Consider the following 13,234-nt stretch of genomic DNA (forward strand, 5'->3'; position numbering starts at 1 on the left):
GCTAAAGTTTGGTGGGTGAGTCAGTCACTGGCTTCTTGTATCTGTGAAGGCTTAACAGGTCCAGTTTACAGGTGTAATGGCGGCCATAAAAAGTTTGATAAATTATCGATTTTTTTTCCAAATGATCTGTTCTGATAGGAATATTTGATCTATAGTTGACAACCCATTAAGTCAATATGCCACAAATGGAGGAGTGGATTTTGATCAATGGTGGAGATATGATCGTATCTTAAAACCATAAGTTGTTGTTTGCACTTCTGTTTCCACCATGCAATCCCATAATCTCATCAGGTCGAACTCGAAATATGAACATGTTCATGGACAAAGTATCTCAGTGCTGCCAATTAATGCAATCAATGATTTTCCATCCTTACTCAGTTTGATCAATTTTGATCTAAATCAACTGAAATTGGAATTTATGGCTAATTGATTGTTGGCCGCTACAATTGTTTTGATCAAATTGCACATTGTTTCAATATTAAAATAGAAGTGTGTATGGCCACCATAAGTGATGGTGTTTGGGATAGTTTCCTAGGTATGTGGGATTCTATTCTAAAGAGTGAAGAAGAGTCTCTGAGGTTGTTAAGTAGACCTGGCCAATGGATTTTTACATGGGTGCTGCAGACTCAGGGAGAGACAAGAGACCATGGTTTGTTGCGTTGCATGCTGGCTCCATTTGGGGTGTCCTGTAAAACATTTTCCTTCTAGGAATAGAAAAAACAAATTATGTGCAGGTAAAAAGCAGACATCAGTAGAATTGCTCAGGCAAAGCTGTCAAAATGGGACAGAAAGGAAGATTATCTTCTAAAGTCTATGGACACCTCGGTTCTTTATAGGTGCTGTTTTAATAAAATTGCCTGGGTTTAGCGCCCAATGCTGACACATACTTTCTATGGCCGACAGGTTGTGATCACCCCTCCGAACAATTGAGTTTAGGTGTTTATAGTGAAGGGTACTATTAATGCTACAGCCTACAAATACATTTTAGACAATTTTGTGATTCCAACCTTGTGGCAACAGTTTGGGTAAGGCCATTTTCTGTTCCAGCATGACTGTGCCCTGTGTACAAAGAAAGGACTATATAGACATGGTTTAATGAGTTTGGGGTGGAGAAAGTCAAGTGGCCTGCACTTCACCACTACTGAACACCTTGGATTATTGCTGATTGTGGACCAGGTATTCTCATCCAATAACAGTACCCAACCACACAGATGCTCTTTTGGCTAAAGGGGTACAAATTCCCACAAACACACTCCAAAATCTTTTGGAAAGCCTTCCCAGAGAAATGGAATTTGATATGTCTACAAAATGGGGCAACTCTATATTTTTGGAATGAAAAGTCTAACAAGCTCACTTACGTGTAATGGTCAGGTTGTCTGCCCACTTTTGGCCATATAGTAGAGTCTCCTACATTTACTTGTTCAATTCCAATTGCTTTTGTTGTACTGTTCTATATCCTTGTTATTTATACATGTAGCACCCTCCTCTAGTTAGGCTGCTAGGCTTAATTTTGTTTTTGACTTCACTGCAGTCAGTGGAACAGTAATCTATTGCTTTTGTCTGGTCAGGACTTTCCTACCTGGGTATTTGATTTATCCAACCTGCTTCTGGGACTAGTTTCCATAATAAAGGGCAGAGAGAATCAAATGACCAGTATGAATATTTATTGTCCCAGCCAATACCTGGAAGGAGGTATCCAGAAAGTGGTTGGGGAGGTAATAAATCTTTGGGAGGCCTTGCTAGAGGATTCTTCCTCTGTCAAGAGGGCTCCAGTTTTCTTGAGGCTGCTGCCCCTAAAGGCAGCTTTACTGAATCGAGAATTGCATTCTGAGCTTCAGCTTGCTTTAGGCTGAGGTCCTGATTACAAAGGATTTTTCCTACAGTCTGGGCCTCAGCAGGATCTGGGCTGTGGGCCTGGGGAAGACTGGCAAAGGATCATTGCTGGAGGCACTGCCAGAAGCCCTGGTCTGGAGAAGGATCTGTTATCTTGGTCAATGCAGATTTTCTGGTGGAATCTGAGTGGCGTAGAGCTTCTAGGACACTGTGAGTAAGACCTGAATTGGAATTTCATGTGTAAAGAATTTAGTGTAAAGATTGTCCTGCTGTTGATTATTATTATTATTATTATTATCATTTTGGAGTATCCTGTGACCCTAAACCCCTCTCCTGTTCAAGTTCTTCAGCAATAAATTCTAAAAAGACATCTCCTAGATTGAACCTGTATTGTCGGTGTCTGTGAGACTGTGCATGTGACTGCCAGCTTCTGTACCATGTGTGAGACCTGGGTATATTCTCAACGGCTCCTTTGGGGGTGAGCGATACATAGTGTAGCACTGGAGCCCAGGCTGCTAGTTTTGTCCCAGGTTCTATTCCCTATAAGGTACATGGCAGCCAAGCACACAGCAGCTTCACAGTCTCACAACTCAAGAAACAGGCAGAGCATTTCTTTTTGTAGTTTAATGCTGATTGAACTTGGCTAGGGTGAGCCTTGGGATACTCCAAATTTAGTGCAAAGGGCAACAGAGGACACTACTTTTCTTACCATAATCGAACCCCTTGTCACTAGGTGAACATACAGCTCAGGGAGCTCCAAGGCAACAATCCTGAGCCACCAAATTGTGGAACAGTCTCTAGAAAAGGGTTAACAAGGACAATCAGCATGATCTCTCACTTTCTCGGGCCTTTACTCACTGGGTCCTGTGTACCTGGACGCTTCTTCCATGTAGATTCTGTATTGTGAGTCTCCAGGCCAGGTCCCAGTAGACTTCATATAACTGTTCCAGCAACAATACAAATGGGTTCCTTGACCCTCCCTGAGTTGGGACCTCAATGGCCTCCTGAAAACTCCACCTATGTGACCCTCCAGGCTGGGTCTTCTCCAAAAGGACAAGTACCCTGCTGCTCTATGCCCCACCCTTTTTATACACACCCCTGACCCCTAATTCTTCCTCCCAGGGATTGGCTGAGGCTGTATGATTGTGCAAGTCCAGGATCTGCTTCTTCCAACCTAAAATAAATTCCAATCAAAAGCAATCCAACTTTGCTCCACTGGCTACAGAGGAGTCCAAAACTAAATGTGCTTTAATCCTACTGGCAAACTAACCAGAAGGGTGCTACAATTGTAGAACAGTTTTGTAAGTTTCACCACTTGACGACCACGCACTGTACATCTACTGCGGCAGTGTGGGCCCGCTCTTGGTAGAGTCACGTATATACAGTATATGTGATTCTGTTCTTCCGGGTAGGGGGCACCTGCGCGCACTGCTTTTGCTGTGATTAGTCACAGCACAAGCTTATTAGTGGGTGCTAGCCAATGGATGTCTGCTGGCACCCAATGATCAGTGAGGAGAAAGACAGAACAGAGCTCTGCCTATGAAAACAAGGCAGGGCTCTGTCCAGTCAGCAGGGATTTTCTGGATTTTGTTTCCCTGCAAAAAAAATAAAAGTAAAAAAATAAAAATTATTTTTTTTTACAAATAAATATGTGAAAAGTGTGACGTGCATTTGTATTCAGCTTTCGCTGAAATCACAGCTGCAAGTCTTTTTGGGGATGTCTCTACCAGCTTTGCACATCTAGAGAGTGACATTTTTGCCCATTCTTCTTTGCAAAATAGCTCAAGCTCTATCAGACTGGATGGAGAGCATCTGCGAACAGAAATTTTCAAGTCCTGCCACAGATTCTCAACTGGATTTAGGTCTGGACTTTGACTGGGCCATTCTAACACATGAATATGCTTTGATCTAAATTATTCCATTGTAGCTCTGGCTGTATGTTTAGGGTCATTGTCCTGTTGGAAGGTGAACCAGTCTCAAGTCTTTTGCAGACTCTAACAGGTTTTCTTCTATTGCCGCGTACACACGATCGAATTGTCCGGCGTACTTAGTCCGGCAAACAATGCAGCGGATAGTCCGGCGGACGTTCTACCGAACGGACTTGGCCACACACGGACACACAGAAAGTCCGTCGTTTGCTAGCGCGATGACGTACAGCACGTACGAAGGGACTAGAAAAAGGAAGTTCAATAGCCAGTAGCCAATAGCTTCCTTTTCGTACTTGCTTCTGAGCATGCGTCATTTTTAGTCAGCCGGACTAGCATACTGACGAACGTATTGTCCGCTGAAACCCAAGTCCAGCGGAAAGATTGGACTGCAAAAATACTTTCTAAGTCCGCCGGACTTTACGCCGAGAAAGTCCGCTGAAGCCCACACACGATCGAATTGTCCGGTGAAATGCGTTTCGGCGGACTAAGTACGCCGGACAATTAGATTGTGTGTACACGGCATAAGATTGCCCTGTATTTGGCTCTATCCATCTTCCTATCAACTCTGACCAGCTTCCCGGTCCTGCTGAAGAAAAGCATCCCCACAACATGATGCTGCCACCACCATGTTTCATGTGGGGGTTATGTGTTCAGGGTGATGTGCAGTGTTAGTTTTCCGCCACACATAGCCTTTTGCTTTAAGCCAAAAAGTTACATTTTAGTCCCATCTGACCAGAGCACCTTCTTACACATGTTTGTTGTGTCCCCCACATGGCTTCTCACAAACTACAAATGGGACTTCTTATGGCTTTCTTTTAACAATGGCTTTCCTGACACTCTTCCATAAAGGCCTGATTTGTGGAGTGCACAACTAATAATTGTCCTAAGGACAGATTCTCCCACCTGTGGATCTCTGCAGCTCCTCCAGAGTTACCATGGGCCACTTGGCTGCTTCTCTGATTAATGTTCTCCTTGCCCGGTCTGTCAGTTTAGGTGGACGGCCACGTCTTGGTAGGTTTGGAGTTGTGCCATACTCTTTCCATTTTCAGATGATGGATTGAACAGTGCTCCGTGAGATGTTCAAAGCTTGGGATATTTTTTATAACCTAACCCTGCTTTACACTTCTCCACAACTTTATCCCTGACCTGTCTGGTGTGTTCCTTGGCCTTCATGATGCTGTTTGTTCACTAAGGTTCTCTAACAAACCTCTGAGGGCTTCACAGAACCGCTGTATTTATACTGAGATAAAATTACACACAGGTGAACTCTATTTACTTAAAAGGTGACTTATGAAGGCAATTAGTTCCACTAGATTTTTAGTTAGGGGCATCAGAGTAAAGGGGGCTGAATACAAATGTACGCCACACTTTTCACATATTTATTTGTAAGGAATTCTGAAAACCATTTATCATTTTCCTTCCACTTCACAATTATGTGCCACTTTGTGTTGGTCTATCACATAAAATACAAGTAAAATACATTTAAGTTTTGGGTTGTAACATGACAAAGTGTTGAAAATTTCAAGGGGTATGAATACTTTTTTAAGACACTGTACTGTATATACCATAGATTGTAGATGCTTTGACTTTTGCACAAACCAATCAATATACACTTTTTGGGATTATTTTTTAACCAAAAACATGTAGCAGAATACGTATTGGCCTAGATTTATGAAGGAATTCGATTTTTACATTTTTTTATTGGATATGTGTTATAGCAGAAAGTAAAAAAAAAAAAAAAAAAAAAAAAAATATATATATATATATATATATATATATATATATATTTTTTTTTTTTTTTCAAAATTGTCTGCCTTTATTTGTTTACAGTGTAAAAAATAAAAACCCCAGTGGGGATCAAATACCACTAGAAGAAAGCTCTATTTGTGTGAAAAAAATGGACATAACTTTAATTTCTGTACAGTTTTGTATGACTAAGCAATTATTAGTTAAAGTAACGCAGTGCCGTATATCGCAAAAAATGGCTAGGCCATGAAGGGGGATAAATCTTCCGGAGGTAAAGTGGTTGAACCCATTTACATTTACAAGTACTCTATCCACAGTCAGATTCATTCTAGCATATTGCTGTATATCCTCCTGTATTGGTCCATGTAAATCTGACATGACTGGACATAGATGGTATTAATTTGACACAGTTTTCCTCATTTTAACATACTGTAAGATCAGAATGTTCAGTTGTGTAGTTGTGTTCAGAAGCATTTTCACATATGCCACACAAATCTTTTTTTTTTTTTTCAAATTCAGTTCAAATTAGAAGCATAGATGACCGCTTTTTAACAATTTATTAATATCTTTATTAGATTTTTCTACACGAGAAAAAAGATTGAAAACATGCATAGAAAATAAAAAATATTTAGGGTAATGTAACCTTTAAATCCTTTAAGGCTGGGTTCACACTTATGTGATTTAGATGCGGCTTTCCCCGCATCCAATTCGCATGACATAAGACTGTGACTGGCTCTCAATAGAGCTGGTTTACACAGCCGCGGAGTGGCCGCAGACCCCACTGGAAAAGGGTCCTGTGCGTCTTTGGCTCTGTTTCAGGTCCGAATTCAGACAAAAGTTCAGAACCCCACTGCGAGCCGTGGCCGCAGCTAGTGTGAACCCAGCCTAAATCTGTTCTCCCTGCTCCTGGGTTGTCACACCTGCTATGCTTATCATAAGGGGCTCCCATTGTCCCAGTTAGATTTCATTTTAGACCAGGCCTTTTCTGGAACTTTCTTTTTTTAAATATATATATATGTAGCTCCTGAAGAGCACGCGCCATGTGTTTTTGTCATTTAATATTCCTTGAACCGCAGTTTGGTTTTGGGTTCATTTACAACAAATTTTGGTCTCAGTACCAGTCTAGCTGGATTGCATTGTGTTCTGCTTGACCATAGGTGGCGCTGTCATCTCTGGCAGGTGCGAGAATGCAGTCCAGTTAGGTGCATTGAGTGCCAATTATTTCTCGGAGCCAGCCCAGTGGGAGCATCCTCTTGCTGTGCATTCTGGGAGAGGATACTTAAGGTGCTGACGTCATGTGCTTCGGGGTTCCGGTCCAGAAGTGCTTTCTGTCTGTTTGGCCCTGGTCCTCCTGACCAGACCCCAGGGCTCTCATGTCCTGGGGTGTGGATCCATCCAATTCCAAGTCTCGGGGCAGGCTGGCCTGAGGCAAAGTAACTGGAAGGAGGATTCGGGGGTGGTTCGGTGCCGTCTCAGTTGTGGAGAGGCCCAGCAACTGAAAGATGCAACCAGGGGAGGACTCTTTGGGAGAAGGCCATGCGGAAGGATGGCTTCTCAGAAAGAGCCTGGAGGTTCCGTTGAAGGACCCTAAGTGAATTTACACTCGTATGGTATCGCCCGACCGGCTGCAAGATCCTGGTACCGTATGAGGGCTCTCTAAGTTATCTACATCCTTCAGTTACAACAAGTGTTCTACAACAAGTCTGTGGCAGAGACTTTATTCACCAGCGTTCTACAACAAGTCTGTGGTAGAGACTTTTCTTTGTTTGAGCACTCTATCGGCTGCTAGGCCTAATGAGAGAAGGACTACCGATAAGGGTGAGGATCCAGCTGTGAATGGCTATTCTCTGGATTTTCTAATGTGAGAGACTTTTCTATTTGACTAAGAGTACCTGGACTTTCTACCTAAACCCTCTAACCCTCTTTGAGAGACTGTGTTTTGTCTACTACTTCTTTGCAAATAAAAATCCCTCAAGCGGATCTGGTGTCAGTCTCTGCAATTCTTGGGCCATCTACCTCGGGAAACCCCTAGACATACACGAGGTCAAGAAGGTAACAGTGAGCCCAATCAAATCAGCCGCTCCTTCAGGGGTCAGTGCTACATATATATATTGTGACAGCAGACAGGTAAAATCACCTGGTTGCATCCAGGATGGAAAATATGTATGCCCTAGATTCAGGCTTTATGCTGACTTATACCACTAGGGGGAGTGCTGAGAGTCCTGCAGGTGAAAAGTTAATGAGCCCAGCCAAAGTAAGTGGGCTCATTAAAGTGGGGTACCCCCTAAAAAAAAAAAATTAAAAGTCAGCAGCTACAAATACTGCAGCTGCTGGCTTTTAATAATCGGACACTTACCTGTCCCGGGTTCCAGCGATGCGGGGGAACAAAGCCCCCCCTCGCTCCCCGCTCCGCTCGCGGCGCCGTCATGCATACTGTGGGCACCCGGCTGTGGCTTCACAGCCGGGCACCCACTGCGCATGCGCGAGCGGCGCAGGGCGCCGTGATACGCCGTACAGTCACCTGGGACACGTGACAGGTCCCAGGTGAATGTGCGGCGCGAGGGGAAGTGATGTCACCAGCCCGGGCAATGAAGAAGGCAGACTACGAGGGACCCCCTAGCAACCGGTATTTAGAGGTGAGTAAAAATTTTTTTTTTTGCCAATTATTTTTTTTTGATTTTTTTTAAGAATTTTAAGTAGTTTTATTTTTTGGGGGGCAACTCCACTTTAAGACCTCTATAAAAAAAAATAGCATGCTTAGGGAGATGCTCCACCCTGGAATCAGTTCTGTGTTTGTGTAGACTGGGGAGTATGGTAACTGTCCTGTGCGGCGAGTAAAGGCCTGTGTGGCAAACTTCTAAAACAAGGAGATAGGGACTGGGGCAACACAAGGTTTTTTTTAGCAGAAACCATGGAGAATAAAATGTGATTGTTGTAATATTTTATGTCACACAATATTTGTGCAGCGGTCTTTCAAACTTATTTTTTTGGGGGGAAAAAAACACTTTAATGAATAAAAAAAAACACAATAATAGTTACGCCAATTTTTATTTTCCTTTTTGTATGCGTAATTCACTTTAAAATTGTGCACACTTGTGGGATGGCGATGTAGCACCGGTACTCCTAATGACTACACGCTATGTTTGTAAATTTAGTTTTTGCCCAAAACTATAATTAAGTTTTGGGGTTAATTGTGCTAAATTGTGGTTTGGCATCAGTTTGGCTGGGCTCTATTAAGGTTCTGCCTGATCATAGGTGGGGTTCGCACTTGTGAGTGGCCTTAGAACGCAGTCTGGTTGGACGCATTAGGTACCAATCTCTCTCTCGGAGCCAATCAGTGGGAGTTTGTCTCGCTGTGTATTCCGGGAGAGGGTACTTAAGGTGCTGAAGTCACGTGGTTCGGGGTTCCAGTCCAGAGGGGGAACTTACGAACATGGGTGTCTAGTTTCCGTACGGGTAAAGCATAGCATCCGCACAGTTTTTCAAGATTCTATTCACTTCATGGTGGGTGACCTAGGGGCTCTCTGAGGGCCTGCCCCTCTTGTGAATATTTAAATATATTCCAAAGCTGCCATGTCTTGGAGTATAGCTCCTGTCTATGTTGACTCGTCAGGACGAGGTCTTCCATCTTATTAATATCTTCCACTTTCCTAATCCAAGTATCTAGAGTGGGCGGGACCAGGGACTTCCAAGCAAGGGGGATACATGCCTTCGCTGCGTCTACTAAGTGCCGTATCAAGGATTTTTTATAGGAGCGTGTGGGTATGTCGGTTGCATGAAGTAGGAAGAACGCCGGGTCATTGGGGATTACATGATCAGTGAATTTCTGTAGTATTCGGCGAATCCCCCCCCAGAAACTCTGAAGTCTGGGGCAGGACCAAAAAATGTGTAGCAGAGTTCCTCTTTCCTCCCGGCAGCGCCAGCACACATCTGCCACCGCTGGGAAGAATTTGCTCAGCACCGCTGGGGTTCTGTACCATCTCGTAAGGAGTTTGTAATTCATCTCCTGTATTTTGGTACAGATAGACGATTTGTGTGTGAACAGCACAAATTTCTGCCACCATTTCTAAAAGTGATCCTGCAGCGAATCCACCCACTGTACCATTTTTTTATCAGATGCATAGTAAAAAATGATACCATGGTTATGGCAGCTAGCTGCTGCCATAGCACTGGTATTTAACATCAAAGTAACAATGTATTTTTACTAAAGGCGAGTCGGCAAGAGGTTAGAGTGCAACAGATGTTGTAGAACACACAAAGGTATTAGAGGCTAACCAACAGAAAAAGGTAAGAAAAAAAGCTAGCATTATCTTGGGTGTTATTGTTCCATAGTGTAGTGAATGGCAGCTTCCAGAAAGCAGTGGATAAGGAAGGTCATCTTCTATGTTTTCTATGTCTTCTCCCACTTACAGTAAAAGGAGGATGTTTTATCTGGCGCTGAATTGACAGCCAAGTTTAATCATGTTTATGGGTTTCTGGGACTTCCAAGCTAATTATTTCTGGTAACATTCCCTTCCACTACAAACTTCAAGTTGTTTTTTTTTTTTTAAATCTGTTTATTGAATTTAATAACATTCAACAGAAAAAAAAGAAACATACATACATACTCAGGTCACGACAGAGTAGACTTGCCAGGGTACCTACAGAGGTGCAATAGAAGGCAGATACTTATACAAGTTGAATCAGGGAGCACAAAACTTCACAAAGGCCGCAGCCGGTTTACCTTCAAGGGCAATAGGAACATCGCGGGGCTAAAGCATGTGTTCCAGGAGCAAATAATGCGTGCACAGTTACATATTCCTAATTGTTAACTGGAAATACAGGTTAAGAAGGAGTTGAGTCTGAGGCTGTGGAGGAATCTGCCAGCCATTTGGACCAAACCTTATCAGATTTCTGAGTGCAACCCCTATTGGCATAACAATCCTTATATAGAGGCAGACTATGGTTGACCAGGCGTTTCCAGAGAGAGATAGGAGGAGGAGCGAGCTTACGCCAACTAAGGGCTATGGCTTTTTGGGCATAAAAAAGAAGTAGCCCGATCAGAGTACAGCTTGCCACCGTGGGGATTATCTGCTCTATCAGGCCCAGCATACAGATTGCCATGGAGGGTTGGATAGAAATGCTGGTGACCTGCTTGATGACCTGTAATATCTCTTTCCAGTATTCAGCAATGGCCGGGCAGGTCCAGAAAATATGAGTGAAATCACCCGGTACTGTTCCACAGCGCCAGCAGCCAGGGGGGGAGGCGGGGTTCATCATGTGCAGTCTGTGTGGAGTAAAATATGCATGATGGACCATCTTGAATTGTATTAGTCGGTCTCTCAAGGAGACCAGAGATCTGAAGGGGAAGTCCCACAAGTCGTCCCAATCGTCATTGTCAAAGTCGGGGATGTCAAGCAGCCATTTATTTCTGAGCTTGTCTAAAAAGGGAAGGGAGGTCATTAGTAAATGATTGTAGAGTTGCGAGGTGGGCTTATTTGCACACTTGGATCTAAGGAGGTCCTCCAGCGTGGATTGGGTGATCTGGAGGGGAGAACTGGAAAATTGGTGGCCGAAGGCGTGAGAAAGTTGCAGATATCTAAAAAGATAGGTTTGCGGGACATTGAAGTCGGAAACCAATTTGGGGAACGGAACCAGAGATTGATTGGAGACTACTTGGACCACTGTTTTAATGTTGAATTTAGTCCATGCATGGGGTTCAGGCAATTTGTAAATATGATCAAGGGTGGGGTTCAACCATAGGGGGGCAGCTGGTGAGAGTGCGTTTTTAGGGTATTTTTCAAGTTTAAGGCCCGCCCCCCCAAGCCCGGAGTGTGGTGCGCATAGAGGGGGTCAGCGAGTAAGGAGCCTTGGGGCCCCGAAAAAGTAAGAACTTCAGCGCCTCCAGCGAGTTCACCACCGCCGCCTCAACCATGGTGGCGGAGTTTGAGACATCTGGGGAAAGCCGCCAGGCCGCCGTGACTAGCTGGGCTGCTAGGAAATACTTGTACAGGTCAGGGCACGCCAGACCCCCCTGGGAGGTCGGACGTACCAGTGTCGACCATCCGTATCTGGGGGACTGAGTTCCCCAGATAAAGGAAGCAAATAGACTATGTAGCCGGGTAAAAAAGGACTTGGGAATCCACTGCGGAGAGTGACGCAGAAGATAGGTAAATTTGGGCAGGATTTTCATTTTTATCAGATTTATCCGGCCTAGTATCGACAAGGGCAGTGCCTCCCAAGCCTTCAGTCTCCGCCTCGTCTCCTGCATCACTGGGGATAAATTCAGGGGCAAGAAGTTCCGACGCCTGTCTTGACACCACCACCCCAAGATATCTAAAACTCTCAACCCATTGTAGACGTATATCGGAGGGGGCAGAGGTACGCGCCGCAGGATCTATAGGAAACAAAAGGGATTTGTCCCAGTTAACTCTAAGGCCCGTGAAAGTGGAGAATGAGTTCATAATCTCCAGTGCACCCATGGGCGAGGAGTCTGCATCATTAAGAAAAAGAAGGAGGTCATCCGTGTACAGGGCGACCCTCTCCTCCAGCCAGCCAACGCGTAGGCCCCTGATATGTAGGGAGGTGCGTAGGGCCTCCGCCAGTGGTTCCATGGCGATGGCAAAAAGGACCGGAGAGAGAGGGCAACCCTGCCGCGTGCCTCTGCACAGAGGGAAGGGCCGCGACAGGCCTCTCCCCAGCTTAATAGCCGACTGTAGAGCGTCTGCAACCATCCAATAAACAGCAAGGGGAACCCCATTCTACGGAGGACCTCCCACAGATAAGGCCACTCCACCGTGTCGAAGGCCTTCTCTATGTCTAGGGAGGCCACGACCCGAGAACCCTCATTGAGGTGTTGTGCATGTATATTGGTAAACAAGCGTCTTAGATTGATATCTGTGGCTCTGTTAGCCATAAAACCTGTTTGGTCCGTCTCTATAACAGATGGCAGTAGGGGCTGTAGTCTCATGGCGAGCAATTTAGTAAGAATTTTGAAATCGGTGTTAAGTAGGGCAATCGGCCTATAAGAGGCACAGGATGTAGGGTCCTTAGGGGCTTTGTGGATTAGTATTACATGTGCATGACTCATGGAGTCGGGAAGGGCACCCTCCGTCAGACAATGGGAATATAGTTGGGCCAGCTTGGGGGCAAGGAGAGCTCCGTGAGTTCTGTAGAACTCCACAGGAAGACCGTCCGGGCCAGGGGATTTTCCAGCAGGAAAGGACCGGATGACCCCCAAAACCTCCTCCGAGGTAACGGGTCTCACCAAGGCCTCCCTCTCAGCATCCGAGAGCCAGCCGAGTGCCAGGGGGTCCAGCCAAGGTGCCAAGTCCTGTGGTCTGAAGTCCGAGGGCAGTACGGAGGTGTAGAGGGAGCTATAATAATGTCGAAATGCGTCTAGTATGTCCTGGAGAGAAGAGACCGACTCACCCGAGGGAGACACTATGTTGGGTATTACCGTCAGGGGAAGGTCATGTTGCGTTAACATTGCGAGGAGGCGACCGTTACGATCCCCCTGTTCAAAGTATCTTTGCTTGTTACGATAGAGATCCAGTCTGGTAAGTTCCGCGAGATGTAGGTGCAGGTTTTGCGGCATTAAGGACGTCAAAGCTAAAGTCTGTGGGGTCGGCCGTATAGGCTGCCGTCTGGGTATCTACCGTGTTCTGTAACTCAGTCGTGGTAGCCGTCTGTTCCTTACAGGTCCCAGCTATCGAGGAAATATACTGCCCCCTCGTAAAAGCCTTAAA

The sequence above is a fragment of the Lithobates pipiens genome, unplaced genomic scaffold (genome assembly GCF_037356315.1).
Source record: "Lithobates pipiens isolate NorthernLeopardFrog02 unplaced genomic scaffold, aLitPip1_a1.2 Scaffold_8, whole genome shotgun sequence".
Classification (NCBI taxonomy): domain Eukaryota; kingdom Metazoa; phylum Chordata; class Amphibia; order Anura; family Ranidae; genus Lithobates; species Lithobates pipiens.